Source organism: Callospermophilus lateralis, chromosome 7, assembly GCF_048772815.1.
Source record: "Callospermophilus lateralis isolate mCalLat2 chromosome 7, mCalLat2.hap1, whole genome shotgun sequence".
Taxonomy (NCBI): domain Eukaryota; kingdom Metazoa; phylum Chordata; class Mammalia; order Rodentia; family Sciuridae; genus Callospermophilus; species Callospermophilus lateralis.
Genome location: NC_135311.1, coordinates 54,144,212 through 54,167,602, shown reverse-complemented (window position 1 = coordinate 54,167,602; position 23,391 = coordinate 54,144,212). Strand labels below are relative to the sequence as shown.

The following is a 23,391-nucleotide window of genomic DNA, read 5'->3' as shown; positions in this document are numbered from 1 at the left end:
ACATGGGATTGAGGACACAAACAAGCTCACACTGTGGATTCAAAGCTGGCAGGGCCCCAGACTCATGGGGATCTGCTGCTCCTCCTCTGGTGGCTAAGCTCCCCCCTTATGTCTCCCACCAGTCTCCAACCATCCTCAGCGGCTCAGCTCCCCAAGTCTCTTCATCTACCTGTAGACTGTCTCTCTGAGCTCTATTTGGAATGCTCCTCAGTGAAGCTCTTGCCCCCATCTGTCATGTTAAATGAGTAGGAGTCCTGATCAGAGACTGTGGTCATGATTTGAATTCCTGTATAACAAATAGCCACCCAGTGTAGTTCCAAAACAATCTGAAAACTAAACGCAGTAGTATAAGGAAGCAGCCAAGTCTCAGTCAATCACACATAGTTAAGCTTCAGCCAATCACAAGCTGCCTAGCAATAGACCATGCATGATCAGGCAAGGCAAACTCCTGGCTCTCAACAGGGGAGCCCTGTCTGTACTCAACTTCCCAGCTTGATCTGGAAATGCCCACCATCTACAGAGCAGAGCTCTCCAGCCTTCTCCTGGTTCTGAGAACTGCCTGCTTCAGGAATATTATTTGTTCAAATAAACTGTTCAATTTAACTTCCACAAGTTTCCTCTTAACCTCTTAACACACCTCCCTTTCAAAGTGTCCTCTGAAGTCAACAATGACCTCCACATTGCTGTGAAATCCATGGGAAATTCTTGGCCTCATGTGATCAAACCTATGAATGGCATTTATTGGATAGTGTTAAACCACAAAGGAGAGGTCAAGCCCCTGATCCCCTCTTAGTGAAAAACTAATGTAACTCCATTTTTAAAAATAAATAAATAGCAGCTTCTACTTCAAGGCCTGTCCTAAGGAAGAGGGCATGACCCTTGTCCTTGGAAAAACCCACAGAGCACTTCTAAGCACATACCCACCCTGCTAAGTTGTTTATCTGTAAATAACAGGAGAGGTCTGTGGCACCAGGTGTCCTTGACTCAGTTAGGCTAGGTGAGGACCCATAGCAACCCCCTAGCAACCTCCAATCAGCATGAGACAGGGAAAATACCTGGAATGCCAGATGACACCCAAGTAGTTTATGGTGTTTGATAACATGTTGGGAAACCATGTAGTTTAGCACATATACCCCTTGTGGCCTAAACCAATCAGTTCAAAAAATCCCCCTTTTGTACTAACCAATCACCCCTACCCAATTTGTTCCTGCCATTGAATGTGCTAATCAATGTTAAGAGTTGTTGTTTGACTTTCCTGTGATATGGAATAATTTGCTGTGTGATGTTGTGATGCATACAGTATCCCCCCAAAACCTATAAAATCTCACTGAACAAAGGGCAAGGACTCACTCCCTGAGACCGCTGCATTGGGAATGGTTGTGAGTCCAGGCTTGAGCTTGCAATAAAGACTCTTGTGCGATTGCATTGGATTCGGCACCTGGAGGTCTATTGGGGTCCCATGAATCTGGCATACATTAGCAGTTTTAAGATCTCTTAGCTAATTCAAGAGCTCAGAATGACACTCTTGTCCTGCTTCTTTCCAGCCCAAATGGCTGTGCAATCTTAGGTAAAATGCAACTTCTTTGCTGTTTTCCTAACCTCCTAAGTCAGTTTGCCTTGGGGCTCAATTCTCAAGCTCCCTGTGTAGATCTTTCCCTGAGGCATTGTTCAGTCTCCTGACCTTGGATGCCAAGTCTAAAACAATAACTCCACCCCAGATTCTTTTTCTAGCCCTGTTTTTCCTCTCAGTCTTTCTTTTATGGAGTATTATACATCCTCTGATCATGACAGAAAATCTTCAATAGGAAATATCACAATTGCCTTATTTTGTAGATGAGGAAACTGAGGCACAGAGAGTAAGAAAGTTGAGTGTGAAGACAAGTGAGAGCCCCAGGTCTGTATTCTTAACTAATGTACCAATCCACCCAATATGGCCAGTGAATGTCTTAGGAGAGGCAGTGATTCATTCTTTTTAGTTGCTGGGAAGTGATTTTTGTCTCCTCTGCACCACCACCCATTTGTTGGATTTGTCCATTCAGGAAATAATTAATCAACTTCATGTGTGTTTTGTGGAGCTTGCATTTGGACTGCACTTTTTAGTCTCCAGGATGATTTTTTTTTTCAGGAAAATTATTATAATTTTTTTTAATTTTATTTTATTATTATTAATCTCTTTTTTTAGCTTCTCATTTTTTTAAATTTATTTTTATTGACTTTTTTAAAAATAAATGACAGTGGAATTCATTACACTTCTTATTATACATATACAGCATGATTTTTTATATCTCTGGTTGTATATAAAGCATGTTGACACCAATTCATGTCTTCATACATGTACTTTGGATAATGATGTCCATCACATTCCCCATCCTTGCTAATCCCTTGCCCCTTCCCTTTCCCTCCCACCCCTCTGTCCTATCTAGAATTCATCTATTTCCAGTTGTAAAGGTAAAATTTCTAAGCTGATTCTAAGCCGTAGAGCCTGAGTTAAAGTGTAAAAGACCGGACATTGTAACTGCAGGGCTTGGGTTAAAAAGTAAAAGACCAAGTATTGTTACAATTCCTCTGCTACCCCCGGAACCTGTAATCCCTGTAGCTGTTAGGACAATATCCGAAATGCCCAGTAAATATTCTCACTGACTCCTCTGGTTGTCAAATAACCTGGAGTTCTGTGAAGCTGGCACGTAGGCATCACAGGACCTAAAACCAATCAGTTTCAAAGTGCACCCAGCTTAGAAGTGACCAATCACCCCCATCCAATCTGTTCCCGCCAATGAATGTACTAATCAGGTCTCAGAGTTGTTGTTCAATTTTCCTGCGCCTCATGATTTGTTCTGATGTATGCAAAGCCCCCCGCCCTCTCCAAAAAGTGTACTTAAGCTCTGCCTGACCTCTGCTCTGGGCTCTGGGCTGCTCTATCTTCCTGAGTGAGCCTGGAGCCTCAGCATGCTGAATCAATAAAACCCCTTCTGCCAATTGCATGAAGCTGGTCTCTTGTGGTCTCTCCCTCCGACGCTTCACCGGACCCTTACATTTGGTGCGTTGGACGGGAACTGCGCATCGCCAGACAGGGAGACCCAACGGACTGCTTCAGGGGTAAGTAAGCCGCCTTTCTCTCTCTCTCTCTCTCTCCCCTCCTTCTTCTCCTTTTCTCCTCCTTGTTTGTCTTTCGCGATCACTCGAGTTTGGTTTCTGGCTCAGTGGCGAGCGTAAGCTCCCAGAGAGCGTCTTTTGCGATCGCTCTTTCGCGATCGCTCGGGTTCGGTTTCTGGCTCAATGGCAGGCGTAAGCTCCCAGACAGCGTAAGCTCTCAGAGCCTTGGTTTGGGGTTGGAAGCGTGTGGCTGCCAGTGGAAAATGTAAGTTTTCCCTGGCTGTGGTGGACAGACGTGTCTTTGGAGCCATAGGCCACCCTCCAAAGGACGCCTTGGGGGACTCAGGGGGGGGACGGAAGAGCCCCCCATCAGGTAGAGGGAGGAGCCCTCATCAGGTGTATTCTGCTGCCAATCTGTCTGGGTTTTGCCGGCAATTCTTTTTGTTATTCTCAGGTTGAATTCACTGTCTGTCTTTAATTTTTGCTTCTGAACTTGTGTTAAACGTTTTACTGTGTGTCTGTGATTGCGTCTCATTGTTTCTGGTTTGTATTGTCTTGTCTCTGTCTCTGTTCAAGTAAGTCCCAGTATGGGACAAAGCCATTCCACACCTCTGTCCCTGACCCTTGATCATTGGATGGATGTCCACACAAGGGCCCAGAATCTTTCCTTTACAGTGAAACGCCGGACCTGGCAGACACTCTGCGCTTCAGAATGGCCCACCCTCAGAGTTGAATGGCCCCCAGGAGGGTCCTTCCACCTCCCTCTAATCCACAAAGTCAGACATATTGTCTTTCAGCCGGGGCCGCATGGCCATCCAGATCAACAGCCATATATCTTATCCTGGCAGGATCTCTGCGAATTTCCTCCCACATGTGTGAAGCCCTTCCTTGTTCCAGCTCCAACCCCTCCCCCCACCCGACTTACAGGTTTAATGGAGTCGCTGATGTTCTCACACCAGCCCACTTGGGATGACTGCCAACAGCTTCTGGGGACTCTCTTCACAACAGAGGAACGGGAGAGAATCCTCTTGGAAGCCAGAAAGAATATTCTTGGACCAGATGGGAGACCAGCTCAACTTCCCAACATCATTGAAGCTGGCTTCCTCTTGAACCGACCCAACTGGGACCCTAACACCCTTGAAGGTAGGGAGCATCTGTCCACTTATCGCCAGGCTCTTGTAGCAGGTCTCTGAACGGCCGCTAGGCGGCCAACTAATTTGGCCAAGGTAAGAGAGATTATCCAGGGTATGACCTTAAGAGATTTGGTTAGAGAAACTGAGGAAGAGAGGGAACAAAAGGAAGATGAAAGGAACAAAAGGCAGACTAAAGCATTGGCTAAGGTCCTGGTCACAGCCACAGATAGGCCAGAAGTTAGAAAGCAGGGAGACAGGAAGGGATATCTGGGCCCATGCCAAAAGCTGCCCCTGGCCTCAGACCAATGTGCCTACTGTAAAGAAAAAGGACACTGGGCCAAAGAGTGCCCCCAAAAGAAGCAGCTACGCCAGCCTGTCATGCTGACTCCAAAAGATGACTAGGAAAGTCGGGGTCAGATGCCCTCCCCGAGCTCAGGGTAACATTTAAAATTTCTAAGTCTTTCAATAAAAACTCCCATAGTCATGGCTTTGACTATGTCAGTAAAAGATAGATATAAACTCTTTACGCCCCCAGGGACTGATCAAACAGGCAAACTAAAAGATTATCCTGATCCCTGGGCAGAAACTGCTGGGTTAGGTCTGGCCATAAAACCACCTCTAGTAGTAATAGAATTAAAAGCCTCTGCCTCTCCAATCAGTGTTAAACAATATCCTCTAAGCAAAGAAGCTAGGGATGGGATAAGACCCCATATTCAGAAATACCTGGCTCTTGGGGTCCTAAGGCCCTGTCAATCGGCCTGAAATACCCGCCCTGTTACCAGTAAGAAAGCCAGGAACTGGGGACTACCATCCTATTCAAGATATGAGAGAGATCAACAACAGAGTGCAGGACATTCACCCCACTGTGCCTAATCCATATAATTTGCTTAGCACTCTGAATTCAGAGTGGATATGGTACACTGTGCTGGACTTAAAAGATGCTTTCTTCTGCTTGCCCCTACATAAGGACAGTCAATTGTTGTTTGCTTTCGAAAGGATAGATATAGATCCAGAAATAGGAACATCTGGCCAACTAACCTGAACTAGACTCCCACAGGGGTTCAAAACCTCCCCCACTCTCTTTGATGAAGCTCTCCACAGGGAACTCAACGACTTCAGAACTACACACCCCGAAGTCACCCTACTCCAATATGTGGGTGATCTGCTGCTGGCAGCCAACACCAAGGAGAACTGTGAGTCTGGGACCCAAGCACTATTATCCAAGCTTGCTCAGCTCGGATACAGGGCTTCTGCCAAAAAGGCCCAAGTTTGTCAACAAAAAGTAATCTTCCTGGGTTAGTCTCTTGGGGGTGGCAAACAATGGCTTACAGAGCCTAGAAAACGAACTGTTGTGCAGATACCTCTTCCATCTGATAAGAGACAGCTCAGAGAGTTTCTTGGGACTGCCGGCTTTTGTAGGTTATGGATTCCTGGGTTTGCGTCTTTGGCTGTCCCTTTATACCCACTGATAAAGGGAAATGTCCAATTCCAATGGACCCCTGAACACCAATAGGCTTTTGGTAATATCAAAAAGGTGCTGCTATCTGCCCCAGCCTTAGCACTCCCAGATATAGAAAAACCTTTCACTCTCTACATCGAGGAAAAGAAAGGAATAGCACGGGGAGTGCTCACTCAGACTTTGGGACCTTGGAAAAGGCCGGTAGCATACTTATCAAAGAAACTGGATCCAGTGGCTAGTGGGTGGCCCCATTGCCTAAGGGCTATAGCAGCGGCAGCCCTTCTGATAGAGGATGCTGATAAATTAATGTTGGGACAGAAGCTAACTATCATAGCCCCCCATGCCTTGGAGAGCATCATCCATCAGCCTCCAGACAGGTGGCTATCAAACTCCAGAATGACCCATTACCAGAGCCTCTTACTTGACAAGGACAGAATAATGCAGGGACCCCCTGCTCCACTCAACCCAGCTACACTACTGCCAGGAGAATTATCAGGACCTGTCACTCATGATTGTCAACACATACTGGCAGAGGAAACCAGTGTAAGACAAGATTTAAAGGATCAGCCACTGCCCTACCCTGAGGTCATATGGTTTACGGATGGGAGCAGCTTCCTCCAAAATGGAGACTTGGCTGCACAGGAACATTCAGGCAGCTTATCGTCTGGGGACACAGATACAGAACTCTGGGAAGCCTTCCCCACAAAGAAAGAAATAACCCAGACGGTGGTCAAAAAGATTCTGGAGGACATCTTTCCAAGATTTGGACTGCCTAAGGTAATGGGGTCCGATAACGGACCGGTGTTTGTGCCAGGTAAGTCAGGGATTGGCCAGGACCATGGGGATTAATTGAAAGTTACATTGTGCCTATAGACCCCAGAGTTCAGGACAGGTAGAAAGGATAAATAAAACCATCAAAGAGACCTTAACGAAATTAAGCTTGGAGACCGGCATAAAAGATTGGACTATGCTCCTACCTTATGCACTGTTTTGTTCTGATCAGTTCTATTTTTGGTCAACTGTGGAGTTTTTAGACAACTTGTGTTATGTGTTGTATGTCTGTATGTGTGTATGTCCATATATCCTGCAGTGATATGACAATTGACAGATGAGAAGCGCTCATAAAAAAAATTTAAAAATATCTTTGATCCACGTGATTCAAATGGTTCAATTTAAATTGGGTAAACAGATAAAAATAAAGATGTCTTTAAAATTAAGCTTATAAGTTTTTCTAGGTGTTAAAAAAGACCCTAATAAAATGTTAATGTCTATAAAATAATCTGCTTAAATTCAAAAATTTACAAGTATTGTTTCAAAATGTGAACAGAAGGAGGTTAACAGATGGAAAAGAGAGAAACTAAAAGGTTCTAGATATGGATTTAATAGAGGGAAAATGTGTTTCTAGATAAGAAAGTCTATGTGATTAGGTAATTAAGAGGATTTAAGTAAGTGATAAAGAAGGTTTGTGTAAGTTGGTTATGTGTGTAAGTTTTTGAACAAGTAATCTTAAAAAAATTAAACAGCTGGTTAAACAAGTGCTGTTGTTTTAGAAAATTGTGCTATGTCATTTCTTTAAAAGCCAAACTTGGTTAATATAAAATCATCAATGTAATTATGGTAATTTTAATATGTTCATATCTTCCAGGTATACAAGTCTGTAAGGTAGAAGCTTCAAAAGAACATTATAACAAGCTGGTGTCCTAAAGTTGTATGGTAATTTTAGGCTTAAAAAAAAGACATGTTGGAAATTTATTTATATCATTTGTATTCTATAACTGGGCTTGGTATGAATAAGATATGTACAGTTCTATGTTACCTTTTTACACTAGGATCCAACTTAAGTGTATTTTTAAGTTAATGAGGGCCTAATCTGTGTAAAGGTTTTATTGCAAAGCACAAAAATACTTTGCTACTTTTCCATAAAAGGTTAGAAACTTTCAGCCTTTCTTTAATTCATGTTTTAGGTGTGATATTATGTTGTGTTAGCTAATGTTCATGTAAACTTGAGCAACAATTTATGCAGGCTTTATAAAATGATGTCTAAAAAACAAAGATCATCTTTAGAACTATAGTATTTAAGATTTATAAAGAGCCCTGCCTTACTTAAGATAAGGCTCTATGTCCCATCTCGCTGCATGTGAAAGTGAGTATAAAAAAAGTAGGACAGATTTCAGTACATTTAAAGTTGTGTCCAAAAGTTGGGTTTTGTCACAATTGCCAGGATCTCAAACAGGGGATGTACTCTGCCAAAATTCTAGGTAGCTAATATATAAACTAAATATGTTAGTTTTGTTTTGTAGTTTGCTTTTAGATGGTCTAAGGATTGCCTGTTAATGTTTTAAAGAGGTACTGCTTTAAGAACTTACAACCTGGGTCAACTTAAGATAAGGAGTTACCACCTACAGGATAGGGAGATAGACATTAAAGCCCAGTACTTTTAATATAAGGCTGTTAAAACTTATTTTCTGGATGTTTAAGATTAAGTTTTAAAATTAAAAATTTGGCTCTTGCCCTCTGAGTCAGTCTGAATCAGGGAATAGGAGACTTCTCCAAAGGGCTCTGCAACTCTAGGCCACATAACCTCCTGAACAGGGAGATTAATGAGACAAGTGGAGGACAGAAAGCCAATCAGTTCATTTGCTGTGAAGAGGAGGGTCATCAGAAAAGGGGAGACATCCTGATGCTTCCGAGGGAAGCCATATGGTCAAGCAAGGCCTGGACCCATCCTAGCACAAATGGCACTAGCAGAACTGGGAAGCTGCTGTAAGTTCCCTGAGGACTCCCAGGGAAACACAGCTGACTGTTAACAATAGATGGAAACAAAGGTCAGTTTGACTTGCTTCATCTTAAACACTTAGCAAAGACAGTTAAAGCCAAAGCATAGCTGTTCCTGGGCATTTTGAATGATAGTAATAGTTAAATGTAACTTCCATAAATAAATAAACTAGAGGCTACAAAAGAGATTCTTAGGTAGAAATGCCTGATAACCATCAAAAGGAACTGCCAGAGTAGTTTTAGCTTAAGGTTAAGATTTCTAACCAATGCAGGTAGGCTTAATGTTTGCTAGTATGGTTATCTAGTCCTAAGTAACAGAATTAAAGGTCTCTCTATTAGACATAGAGGTCATACTATCAAAAGGATTTTACAAGATCAAATGACATTAAATTATTAAAATTATTAGACAGACTATATCTTAAGGGAAAGGACATCTGTAACCCTAAAAGTTAAATGTTGTGTGACAAATATCCTTAAAGATTTACATGCTCAGACAGAAGCTATGTCCTCAGCAACTTTGTCATGGAAACAATATCTTAGCTCCTGGTTCTTGGTACTGCCTGATGGAAAACATTGTTAGTCTTTGTCTTTGTCATCATACTCTGCATCAGTCTGGTTCCAGTATTAATGAATTCTTGTTTCTTTTATAGACCACCCATCACTCAAATGGCCTTCCAGTCTGTTAATTCTCGATTGGACTTTTATCATGGACCACTCGATAGACCCAATTTTTAAGGGGGGACTCCAAACTGCTTGCCCCACACCGTCCCTTTTCAGCCTTAAGAAGACTGAAAGATCATCTTCGCCCCCCTTCCTTACAGCAGTAAGGAGTTCCCAAATTAGAGGGGGAAAACAAAGCCAGATTTAAAGTTAGGTAGTCAGTGTAGTTAGATTCAGTCTAACATCGAGTGGGATCTAAAATAGAGGCCATGCTGAAAATGATTCCAGGGAATGCAAAACAACTCAAGTAATATGAGACCCTCAAATAATTATGATTCATTACTTTTAAGATTAAAAGTAGTCAGAAAAAGGAGTGGGGAATGTAAAGGTAAAATTTCTAAGCTGATTCTAAGCCGTAGAGCCTGAGTTAAAGTGTAAAAGACCGGACATTGTAAAGTTTCTAAACTGCAGGGCTTGGGTTAAAAAGTAAAAAACCAAGTATTGTCACAATTCCTCTGCTACCCCCGGAACCTGTAATCCCTGTAGCTGTTAGGACAATATCCGAACTGCCCAGTAAATATTCTCACTGACTCCTCTGGTTACTAATAACCTGGGGTTCTGTGAAGCTGGCACGTAGGCATCGCAGGACCTAAAACCAATGAGTTTCAATGTGCACCCCGCTTAGAAGCGACCAATCACCCCCGTCCAATCTGTTTCCGCCAATGAATGTACTAATCAGGTCTCAGAGTTGTTGTTCAATTTTCCCGAGCCTCATGATGATTTGTTCTGATGTATGCAAAGCCCCCCGCCCTCTCCAAAAAGTGTACTTAAGCTCTGCCTGACCTCTGCTCTGGGCTCTGGGCTGCTCTATCTTCCTGAGTGAGCCTGGAGCCTCAGCATGCTGAATCAATAAAACCCCTTCTGCCAATTGCATGAAGCTGGTCTCTTGTGGTCTCTCCCTCCGACGCTTCACCGGACCCTTACACAGTAAAAATTGATCTTACTGCATTTTTCCAACAGATCCTAGGGTAGGTAGTGAAGGAATTGTGAGTTTTTCTGTCATTTTTATTCTAGGAGGTGTCAGAACCAGCTTGGTATTCCTTGACCCTATCAGGAGTTGCAGGTATCTAAAGAGAGGCCTGGGCACTCTGCTTCTCTAGGAGGCCTCACACTTCTCCGTTTCTCATTGTGGTCCACCCCTCTGTCCTGTAAACCCTCACCAAAAACCCTCAGATCACCTCTTGTTTTGCATTCTCCATGCGAGCCCCAGGACAACCAGAACTTTGGAAGGTCCCATTCCAGCTCATGGGCAGATCTCTTCCTGAGAAGCTGCCTCCATCAACCTCTCTCACTCTGATATGTGTCCTCTCTGCCTCAAAGAAACAGAATGTAACAGCAAATGATGCACACACTCACCCCTGACAGACAGAGTTGGGGCTAGAGGCTGGATCGATTAAGAGTCCTTGGGGGCATTTCCAGGAAGGTCTCCTGGAGCAAGGTCCCTGAGCTGTGCCAATGGCAGATGTTGCTTTACCAGGCAAGACATGGCTTGCAGCCTTCTTGCTTAGGTAGCTGGATTATTATTCCATTTTTATTTTTAGAGCCAGAGTAGAGATGATCAATGTAATTTCAATGCTCTGATCATAAACCTCCATGTTAATATTTCCCCTTTAAATGGAGTATTTATGAGTCCTTTAAGAACCACCTGGATATTCTATCTTGAGGTTCCAAAGTCATTTAGCTATAAATTATCAAACATTCTCTTAGACCTTTTTCCTTGGTCTGGACTTGATTATTTCTAATGATCATAAATGCCGCTCTAACATTCCAGACATGCACTGTTAACATCACTCCATCAGCCAGAAACTAACTTTAAATCAGAGCTCAGACACCTGCAGCCTGAGAGCATCCTGTCCCACAGGGAGTCCCAGACCTGCACTGAGAACCCCTTGGTAAGCCTTCGGATATGTCCTTTCCTAAACTCATTCTAAGGCCAATAAATGTGGATGTCTGGGGTGAGATCCAGGCACTAAGAACTTCCCAGGTGACTGCAGGGACAGCCAAGAGTCCACAGTTCTGTTTGCTGGTCAGATGACTGAAAAATGAGCACAGGTGTGGGAAAGTGCCTCTCCTCAGCATGTGGCCTTTGTTTTCCTCTTCCACCCCCATCCACTGCCACCAGAAATCCATGCACATCATTGAAACATTGATTACTAATTTTCTCTTGTTTCAAAAGATATCAGATGCCAAAGATTCAATTGCCCATAACTCACATTGATAACACACTTACATTGTTCATACTGGCCTGCTTTTATTAAGGTTTTAGTTATTTCTCATAAACCTACCTTGAAAATTCAAGTGTAACAACTTTCATGAAAGTATTCGCTTTCCCCTGCCTCCTTCCACCTTTAGGAGTCCTTATTCTCTCACTTTCTTTGAAGTTTTATTTATTCTTTTTTAAGAAAGGGCCATTTATTTTCTTAAATTAATATGAAAGAACATTAAATGGTTCACTTAAACTGATTTATGTTTTAACATTGATTCAAGTAACCTTTCCATTTTTTGCTGGTAAAGACAACCAGTCCCTTGATTCTTGCTCTGGTTAAAACCGTGAGAAAGTTGTCTAATGAGGGGCCAGATTACCACCTTCTTGAGGTAGTTAGAACCATCAGGACCCATGAAGACAGAAGAATAAACTAATGTCAGCTCTGACTTACTCTTGCTTGCTTCCTCTTGGCTCCACTTTCCATTCTCCTTCTTCCAGCTCTCTCATCTCCTTGTCTATTTGGAGTCTTCAGAAAGCAGACCTCCAAACCCAACCCCTATCTATCTTGCAGGGATATTAAAGATTCCCTGGAGCCTTGCTCATTATTCAGCTGTGTTTGCGATGGTGTCCTACTTCCAGATCCTTAACTGCAGTCTCAAAAGGACAAGGCAAGGATATTTATCTTTCTTGGTCTTTTGGGATTCCTCTCATTTGCAGTCTGCTGCCATCCCAACACTCCAAATTAGGGAAATGTAAAATGTTACCACATATCGTACATCCAAGGAAGGTCCAATCAGAGACTTCCCAGCTCTTCTGGGTTTTTCATTTGAAGACACTGAGCAAATGAAAGGGGAAGGCATCAGGAGGAGAAAGAGAGGGTAGGGCTGCTCTACAGCTTTTGCTCTTGAAATATTTTTCTAGATTGTATCTAGGGTGGGAGAGAAGAGACTGAAAGACTGAAACGCAATATTGGGGGTTTTGTTGCTTTGTACTTTTTCTACATTCTCAAAAACACTGCCCCAACACAACACATTTAGAACAGACTTCATCCATGGGACTTATCTGTCCACGTTTAACAAGTTGGAATTCTTTATAGGTCTTTTAAATATCCTCACTTTTAAGATCTTTGAAGCCTAAGATCATCATTCTATTTGTATTATTCTATTATTATTTGTAAAATCTGTAGTAAACTGCTTTGACAGAAAGAATATTTTCCTGAGGAGGTACTCTCTTAAAACACAAACATATTCAGGCAGCATCCAGCAATTCCAGAGGGAGCAGCTTCTGTCTGCCCTGTGCTGTGTGCATTGTCTTGATTTCAGCTCTCATAACATCCTCACTGTCCCTTTGTGACCCTCTCACCAAGGAGACTCATATCTGGTGAAATTCATCCAGGCTGCAGTCTCATATATACAACTATAACTGGAGAAAACAAGAGATTAATGGTTGCAACTAAGAGAACATTAGCTTCAAAATTATAAAATGCACAACTTCAGAGTTGTCTACTCATACATAACCCAAAGTGCTGACTTTCTGGGATCATCAAAAGAAGACAGAATTTTTTTTTTCCGGGTAGATGTTGGAAAGAATTCAACATTTTATTAAAATTTGGGCATCAAAACAAATTTTACAGTTATGACTCCATAATCTATGTAATTTTCAAAAGTTGTTTCACTTTCAGAGGTTATAATATATCATAAAGTCCCCTGGATCTTGCCTTGACCTTGAAAATATGGTACAACCCATTTCCGTCACCTCTCCATCTTCATTGCTGCTACTCCTTCTGGATATAGTCTTCTCTTGCCTTGGATTCCACAGCAGCTTTCTCTTTGAAGTTTTATTGAAGCTGCTAGTATTCCTAACATTATATGTGTATGTGTATGTTTTTTTGTGTGTGTACAAATGCATATAAATGTATAGCATATTAGTGATCATTTAATTTAACAAAAATATTCTGTTGAATGTATCTACATTCTGTGTAGTCTTGGAAGAGATAAGGAGAGAGAGAATCGGAAAGAGATTACTTTTGATGTGTGGTTTCATATTATGGGAGCAGACAATCATAAATCCATGGCACTTGTCAGCAGGCTGGAAATTTAGGAAAAAGCAGATGTTGCAATCTCAAGTCAATTCCATAAGTTAGCAGGTTAAAAACTCAGATGAGTCTTCTATGTTGCAACCTTGAAAAGAATCCTTTCTGCTTCAGGAACCTCAGTTCTTGCTCTTAAGGCTGTCAACTGATTAGATAGGCCCACCTACACTATAAAGGGTGGCCTATGTTACTCAAAGTCAATGTCAATCACAGCTAAGAAGTATTTTTCCACATCTAGACTGATGCTTAACCAAACAACTGGGGACCATAACCTTGCCAGCTGGACACATAAAAATAGGCATCAAAGAGTGGTGGTCCTTAAACTCACCCACTGTGATCACTGGTTTTGACTGGAGTCAGCCTGTGGATGTACCTGGTTGCCTTGCTCACTCTCCTGCTTATGCACTTTTGAGAGATCTCCAGGTTTTTGCTGCTCTGAACCTCATTGCTACGAGCTTTAGGCACAGGTCTCCCTTGTGTGGAACTGTCCCTGGTATATGTGCTGGGAATGTGGTTGCTGGTCATAGGGCATATGAGAGGTCAGCCCAGGAATCACACCCAGCTCTCTTCCTAGAAGCAGCATCAGTTGCCACAAGTGTTGATCACATGTGAGATGCCCTTGGTCTAGTCTCCTTGGAGGTGTCCAGGCACTTTTTCACGGTCTCTTAGCTGTTGGCAATAAAACCTTCAGAAGCTATTTCATTATGAGGTCTATATTTATTGTCATTGATAATGTTACATTCCTTTTCTTTGTTTGATAGTCATTTGTATTCCTTTGTAAAATTTCTGCTCATATATTTTGGTCATTTTTAACTAGATTAATTATATTTTTTTACCAATTTGTAGGTTATCTTTACATATTTTTAATTTTCAAGTGTGTTAGTTATATTGAAACTCTATCAGTTATATAGAAAATAGATTCTTAAATTTCAAAACATTTTTAGTTTAAGACATCTTTTTCCCCCAGATAATCAAGCATTGATTACATTATTCTTGTATCCATTATTTATAAATATAAATGACAGTGTGTGTCTTAGTTGCTTTGGGAAAAATTAATCCTTGTGAAAGTATTATTAACAATCACACAAAATTGAGTACTACTTAAGTCAATGAATCATAAGTCAAATTTCAGCAATATGGTAAAAATTAGTGAGCTTTACATTCAAAGAAAAACTCATGAACTTCCTATAACAATATGGGCATATAATTTAAAAAAAACTCATGCTCACTTTACATTATTCTGTAGCTAGTAACATCGTGAGATGCTTTTAAAAGTCAGAAATATTGTACTATTTAGAAATACTCTGAATAGGAAAGAAATTAGCTGTAAATTTTATTCTCAAAATTGATCAATAAGGATGAAAATACTAGTTAAGCAGACAAAAATGTACCGAAAACAGGGTATCGCTCATATATACAGAAGATATGAACAATATAGATTTATTTCTAGTTGATTCAATCCTATTTACACATTTATAATACAAAATTACATTTCAATCTGTCAAGAAGCTGACCACATTTAGCATCAGAAAAGGAACTTGACTTTAGCTTCTGATCATGACCTTAATATCCTGGAATAGGAAAAGGAATTTCATGGAATCTAGATGCATTTATCAACACCAATTAATAAAAATTAATTCTGAAAAGTAATTCCTGAATGTCATCCATTCACAAATGAGTCAAAGGCATTAGGACCTTAACACTTGGTACTACTTGAAGTTGTGAACTACTCTCCTACAGTGGTTTGTTTTCATCTCGTCCAAGGATTGTTACAGTTGCTGAACTAAATGAAGTAGGGTGGCTGAGTCTGTCTGCAGAACTTTGGTGTTGTGGTCTCCATTCTGATTTAGGTATAGTTTTATAGTCACTGCTATCTTAATCTGTTGCCTGAGACTTCTGCTTGCAAGCTGTACATCTAGTCGCCACTCAAGGCTGTGGTAACTGGGAAGGCTGGGTGCCAATTCACCCAGAATAGTCCTGATCTCTTTTCTGTTTTCCAGGTAAAGCTGAAGCAATAATTTGTTCAGTTCCTCAGAGAATCCCAGAACTAAAACAAAGTCTTGGAAATCCACTTCAGAAATCATGAGCTTGGAGCTCTCGGTAAGCAGGTAGGTCAACCCTTCCACACCATGCTGGACAGTGTTGCTGCTCACGTTGAGCTTCCTGGCGGCACCCTCATAGACCTTGGGGATGGTCCCTCGCCTCAGGAACTCCACCTCAATCCACCCAAACTCCACCACCACTTAGGCAGGAAGGCTCTTCTGAAAAAGTCCAGCAGCATCTTCGCTGGGCACCCTTTTTCACCCAGCAGCACCCTGGTCTTCCTGTTTAAGACATCTTTGGACATACAGATGTCTTTAATTTTTTTAAAAAAATATTTTTTAGTTATAGTTGGACACAATACTTTTATTTTATTTATTTATTTTTATATGGTGCTGAGAATCAAACCAGCACCTTGCACATGGTAGGCAAGCACTCCACTGCTGAGCTCCAGCCCCACCCCCAGATGTTTTTAATTTTATGTGCTCAAATTACTAATATTTTCTCATGTGATCATATGTTTTTATGTGTACATTCTTAGGAAATATTTTGTAAGATCAAGTTTTAAAAGCTATCCACAATATTTTCCACTAATCATTTTAAAATTTCCTTTTAAAATATTAACATGGTTAATAGATCCAGCGTTGACAATGCATATGGAATGATGTAGGAATGCAAGTGTGTATTTTATTTGTGGAATGTCAGTTCTCCAGTCCCATTTGTTAGGTAATTCTCTTTTTTCCTACTTCTCTATGATGCCATCTCTATCATGAATCCAAGTTGTCCCTGTGGACAGTTCTGTTTCTGGGATTCTTAAGAATGTGTTGATAAACTTGTATTTTTATTCTATTGATTAATGATTCTTGCTACATCGGTTGAGAATGTTTCCTTCCACTACAGAGTAAAAAGAAAAATATGATCATAAGACATCCACTTGTATAGAAGGGTAATAATATAGCTTTCTGTGTGATATAGCTTTCCTTGGGAAGAATATATGTTGGACATATTTTTTTTTAATGTGGGAGTATCAGAACACTGCTTATAGAACACAATCAACCCTAAGTAGCCATGAAGCAGAGACCTGTTCCCTACCAATGGACACCTCTTTCTTTCATGACATCTATTTTTACCCTATGAAAAGTCTACCCAAGTAAAATAGTTGCCACTTACTCAGTATTGTAAAGAGAGTTGTGAGAGACTCTGCATCTAATAGAAGAAAAAATAGGCCTTAATCTTCATCATGTGGGATTAGGCCCCAGTTTCCTTATAAGACTCTTACTGTACAAGAATTAAAACCAAGAATCAATAAATGGGATGGAATCAAACTAAAAAGTTTCTTTTCAGCAAAAGAAACAATCTGTGAGGTGAACAGAGAGCCTACAACCTGGGAGCAAATCTTTACACCTCACATATCAGATAGTGCACAAATCTCTAGGGTACATAAAGAACTCAAAAAGCTAAACACCAAAAAAAAAAAAAACCCAATCAACAAATGGGCTAAGGACCTGAACAGACACTTCTCAGAAGAGGATATACAATCAATCAATAAATATAAGAAAAAATGCTCATCATCTCTAGCAATCAGAGAAATGCAAATCAAAACCACTCTAAGATATTATCTCACTCCAGTCAGAATGGCAGCTATTATGAAGACAAACAACAATAAGTGTTCATGAGGATGTGGGGAAAAAGGTACACTCATACATTACTGGTGGGACTGGAAATTGGTGCAGCCAATATAGAAAACAGTATGGAGGTATGGAACCACCATTTGACCCAGCTATTCCTCTTCTTGGACTATATCCAAAGGACTTAAAAACAGCATACTACAGGGACACAGCTACATCAATGTTGATAGCAGCACAATTCACACTAGCTAAAGGAGGGGAAGGCAGGGATGTGGGGATAAGAAAGATAGTAGAATGAAATAGAGTGAGCCAACCTAGATGTCCTTCAGTGGATGAATGGATAAAAAAATGTGGCATATATACACAATGGAATTTTACTCAGTATTAAAAAAGAACAAACCATGGCATTTGCATGTAAATGGATGGCACTGGAGAAGATAATACTAAGTGAAGTTAGTCAATCCCCCAAAAACAAATACTGAATGTTTTCTCTGATATAATAAGGTTGACTCATGGTGGGGTTGGGAGGGAGAGCATGGGGGAAATAGGGTAGAGGGGTGGGAGAGAAAGGGAGGGGGCAGGGTATTAGCAAGGATGGTGAAATGTGATGTATGAAGACTTGAATTGGGTGTCAACATACTTTATATACAAAAAGAAATACAAAAATTGTGGTATATATGTGTATTAAGAATTTTAATGCTAAAAAAATATAGCATTACCTTAGGTAGAGGGAAGTGAAAGAAGGGGAAGCCAGGGGATATGGGGATAAGAAAGATAGTAGAATGAAACAGACATTATTACTTTATATATATGTGACTGTATGACCAATGTGATTCTACAATATGTACACTCAGAAAAAGAGAAATTATGGGATGAAGCATGGTATTTTGGGATGAAGCATGGTATTTTGCCAGAAGGCAGTGGTTGAGAGGTGAAGCCATCGAGCCATTGAGATGATGGTTGTGTTAAGCTGTGTATTCAATTGTATATAGACCTTTACTGTCCAGCAATAGGGCAGTGGCTCTTGCTGCCTCGGGTACTTTGGAGTTCCCGAGGAATTCTCAAGGTCCAAGAGAGTGGGGGCGGAGCCAGATGGAGAGCTGAGAGAGTTCCTGGGGAGTGTGCATGGAGTGCTGGTGGAGTTCAGGCAATAAAGTCTCCTGTTTGAACATACAAGTGCTTTGTGGAGGCTCGGTGATTTGTGCCCAGCCAGACTGCGACAATTTTTAAATTCTTCAAAAACTCTGTGATTTTAGAATGCTGAGTTGTTTTGTGAGCCTCTGTGTTTTCATGCAAAATGAAATGTCTAATTGATAGAAGGTTGCTGTTTCATCAAAGTAGTTTTGTACTTAATGTAATTTCTATGTCTGCACCAGCATTATACTACTTTAATCAGAGCAACTTTATAATGACAATAGCTTAATTTATAATAATAATAGCTTAATAGTTAATTGATAGGTCAGACCCACTCCAGGTTCCTCTTCAGATTTCATGGTGTTTTAGCCTTCAAAATACTTTGGCAGGGGAGGATGTACTGGGGATTGAATTTAGGGGCACTCTAACATGGAGCCACATCCCCAGCCCTATTTTGTATTTTATTTCAGAGACAAGGTCTCACTGAATTGTGTAGTGCCTGCTTTTGCTGAGGCTAGCTTTGAACTCATGATCCTCCTGTCTCTGCCTCCTGAGCTACTGGCATTACATGTGTGCACCACTGCACCTGGATACCTTAAAAATACTTTTAAAAATGACCTAGACTAAGTCTTATATTGACAAATGTAGTATATGCCTTTATGTATTTATGTTCTTTTGAATATCCCCTAATAAAATTTTATAATTTGTCTATAGAAGTCTTAAGTCTATTATTTGATTATTTAGGTAATTTCAGTCTCTGATAGTATTGTAAATAGTATATCCTGTTCAATTGAAAGGATAAAAAAAATTGAAATGTAAAGGATAAGGTTTGTCCTGAAAAGTTTTTAAGTTGCATTCAGAATCTGAAATTCATGTGGCAGTAAAACAATTCCCGGAACTGCCCATTAGATGTGTGTCGAAATCTCCCCTGACCACCTAGTTGCTCAACAAGAACAACCACCTTTCCTCAGAAGGCGTGCAGTCCCGCAGGTATACACCTCAGGGCTTAAACCAATCAGTTTGAATGTATACCCCTTCTTAGTGCTGACCAATCACCCCCACCCGACCTGTTCCCGCCAGTGAATGTGCTAATCATGTTTTAGAGTTGTTATTTGATTTTCCCGTGGTATGTGATGATTTGCTAAGGGATGCTATGATGTATGTAAAGTCCCTGCCCTCTCCAAAGAATGTATATAAACTCTGCTTAAGTTATTCTCAGGGCTCTTTGTTCTCTGCTCCTCTGAAGTGAGCTCTGAGCCCCAGCATGCTGGACCCCCAATAAGCCCTTTGCTGTTGCATGAGACAGTCTCTTGGTGGTCTTTTCCTCCAACGTTCGCCTGACCTTTTCATCATCACAATTTCTAATCATTTGCCACTGGAATATGAAACTTTAATTTTACTTTTATACCTCAAGCTTTTATTCAGGAACCTTGACAATTTCTATAGGTATTTCCAATAATCTTTCTGGAGATTACATTTTTTTTTAATATAAATAGTTTGGGCTGGGGATGTGGCTCAAGTGGCAGTGTGCTCACCTGGCATGCGGGAGGCACTGGGTTCGATCCTCAGCACCACATTAAAAAAATAAAATAAAGATATTGGGTCCATCTAAAATTTAAAAAATTAAAAAATATTTAAAAAATTGTCATCGTTTGAAAATAATGCAAGTTTAAGCTTTCTATATTTTAGTATTTCATTCTTCTACTTTCTTTTATTCTCATTATATTTTACTCATGAGAATCTCCAATACAAATTTGATTAAACATGGTGATACTGGGTATGATTATTCTGATTTTAAAGTAAACATTTCTAGGGAGGAGAGATGCTAGCAAGAAGTCTGACTAGAAGCCCTACCATCCTTCCTCCCACAAAGACAACTCCCAAAATAAGCAATGCATTTTGGTGAGGGTAAGTGAAGAGAGCCTCAGAGCACATCTAAGGATCAGCAGAAGCCAGATAGAGCATGGGAACCTGGGATGTTCACACAGAGTATAGGACACACTTAGTGTCTGACACACCATCAACAGCCATGAGCAGCTCAGAACAAGGGAGCCTCCTCCCTGTGTGGACTAATCAAGCAAGAGAACTCCAGCAGGTCCCACCCAAACCTTGGACACCTTCCATACTCACTACTAGGACTCTAGTATTCTCATGCCACTCAGCTCCCCTGAGGGGACTGCCAGGAGTCCACACATCTGAGCTCCCAGAAGAAAAGGAGGTGATGGTGTACCTCACTCCTGTGGCCAGCACAGCTATTAGACCATGGCACCTTTGGACTGGAAATACTGCTGGATTGTGTCTTGCTCAGGTGACAAACAGCCATGGCACCCCACCTTCCCTGAGACTTAGGCACTGCTAAACCACCCACACTTGGTAGCCTGCCACTCCTGAGCTCAGCCCCTGTCACAGCCTACCCCATGGGGCCAGGCTGCAGTGAAGCCACACATTAGTGCTCCCAGTCTCTGGTGCACCCTGCCCCTCAGGGCCTGGGCTGGGACTGTAGGCTGCCTCCTGGAAGAGGCATCTGAGTGCCCACAGCAGTCATAACCCATGTGTGACTGAAGTTTCACATCACTTCTTGGGACCTAGCAGAGCAGCCAGACTTGCAAGGGCTGAAATGAATGTAGTGCGGTGGGTTCAGAAAACAGCATTGGCTGAGCTGCATCCTCACCCTACAGGTCAGAAAATCCTACAACCCTGGGTAAGACCGAGGACCCTGCAATGCTGGAACTGTGTGATCTTCCTAGACCTTCCACTCCTAGAACTGGATAGGCCTCTGTGGGGGGCTGTTGCATTTTCCTTCCCTGATTGGTTGCAGCTCTGTCAGTCACTTGCAGTGATCTGGCCACATTCAAAGTGGCCCTACATGGCTGCCCTGATCCTGGAAGTAGCAGAATGTGTCTTCATGCTTAGCCATGCCTTCCTATAACCCAGGGGTCAAATTGCCTTACTTGTCCTTGTAACCCTGCCCCTCTTGACCTTATTTGGATGGAATTTTCTAAAGAATAAGGGTCTCCTTGGTAAAAGTCCACTCTTGGACATGCTCACTCTCACCAGCCCCTCGTGACATTCCTTGCTCTCCCATTTGGAGAGCTTGAGGCAGAGGAGCTGTCCTGGGTGTTTTATTTGGTATCCTAGGAAATTCACTGGAGTAACCTTTAGTTTGGATGCCTGTGCTGCTGGGGGCGGCAGGCCTCCCAAGATTCTGCAGTCCTGGAACTGGATAAGAATCCTAGACCCTACAATGCAGTGATTTCCCAGAGCCCTCCAGTTCTGGAACTGGGTGAGTTTTCTGGACCCCCCCCCCATTCCTGGAACTGGCTAACCCCCAAGCTGCTGAGCTGCTGAGCCACTCTGCTCCCTAGAGAGGAGTCATTATATATTTTTGTTTCCCTTCCCTTCAAGGGCAGCACTGTGGGAGTCCATCCTTGAACTGAGTTTACTCCCTGGCTAGGTGTGAGGTGCTCAGACACTTTTAATGTGGCAGAGCTCTCCCCACCCTTCTTGGGGTGAGAGCTTTTCCATGTGGAGGCATGTCTCACCACTGCCCCAAAGATCCAATCATCACACCTGACCTTGCCACATTGCCCCCCCCCTGACCTTCATTGGATGAAATTTTCCCCAGAATTTTTTGTTCCCCAATAAAAGCCCTATTCCTAGCGTTCTCTCTCTCTCTCTCTCTCTCTCTCTCTCTCTCTCTCTCTCTCTCTCTCTCTCTCTGTTAGAGTCTGTAAACAAGTCTGGATGGCACCTGGCAAAATGCCAGAGGGAGGGGTTTGTGAAGTAACAAAAGTGAGCCATTAAGTGTGGAGATTCCTTATTGGTTGACTGCTGTATCTAGTTTATGCTAATTAAGATAAGCTGTGTGGAATGTATAAATATTGCTCTGGTCCTACAATAAATGGCTCCTACTCCTGCTGTATCAATGCACATAAGTTGTTCGTCACCCCCCCACCCCGACACCCCCCCAACCCCCCCAACCCCGGTTATTTTGCTGCAGCCAGACTGCTGCATCTCTCTCTCTCTCTCCTCTTCAGTTAAACCTCACTGCCTCCCTGGGAAGCTTGAGCCTGAGGGTTCAAGGAACCATCCCAGAGCTGGTTAAATGGTAAAATGGTGTCTGTGTCTTTAATTTAAACTCCCTGAGGATTTTCCCACGTGACCAAACTGTTCACACCATCTGCACTGGCCCTGGGCTAAATAGCACCACAAAATCTTGTTGCAATCATAAAATGAGAAAGGGCCGACTCTTATGTAGATCAACTAGGAGTTCCTTTGAGTTTGTTGAGATGGAAATTGCTTAGAAAAGTAACTCACCTAATAAATTTTCAGTACACTTGTGAGATCACCTGGTTAAGATCAACATTTCTTATTGTGTACTATATATCCTGAGATAGTGGAACTGTGTGCCTTGCCAGTGGTCTGATGGCTTTCCAATGGCCCTGTTCATAGCCCATGGTCCTCATCCCTACCACCTGCTCCTTCTCCCACATCCTTGGGCAGTGGTTTGCAGACAGGTGCACACCAGCATCATTTGCAGGTCGTCATCTCATCTGACCTCCTTCTTCACCTGAGGCTGCTGGCCTCTCTTCCCTGGTTCCCAGGGACTGCTCATGTGATTTGCTGTCCTGGGCCCTTCTCCACACTGATAGAAGGGAGCTGAGCCATTGTGGTTGGATGGTAAACACCAGAACATATTTACAGTCCTGCAGAACTTCTAGCACCATGAAGAGTGCAGGCTCTGCAGCCAGCTGCCTGGGTTCTGGCTCAGCTCCTGCCCAGTTCTTCCCTGGGCAAGTCCATTGCACTAGCCCTACCTGCCTTCCTCTGTGAAGACTGACTCCTATGTGGAGATATGTTGGCATGTGGTCTTAATGATCTACTAAGGAAGAGGCTTAGAATTACTTGGTATGTAATAAGCAGTCAAAATTAAAAATTTTAACTTATCTTTACTTAATATTCCTCATTATGAGCTCTAGATCTTGGGAGAGTAAAATTAATGGAAGTTAGCTGGGTTCAAATTCTGACTGAAGGACTCATTGGGAGCACAATTTGGAGCACATTATTAAACTAAGATCAGCCTGTTAGGCTATAGGATTAATACTACCTAC

At 41.9% G+C, this 23,391-nt stretch overlaps 1 pseudogene; it reads right to left on the bottom strand.

Moving 5' to 3' along the window:
* Nucleotides 1-15,187: 15,187 nt before the first annotated feature.
* On the bottom strand, nt 15,188-20,603 carry LOC143404260 (COMM domain-containing protein 2-like; annotated as a pseudogene).
* Between the last annotated feature and the right edge of the window lie 2,788 nt (nt 20,604-23,391).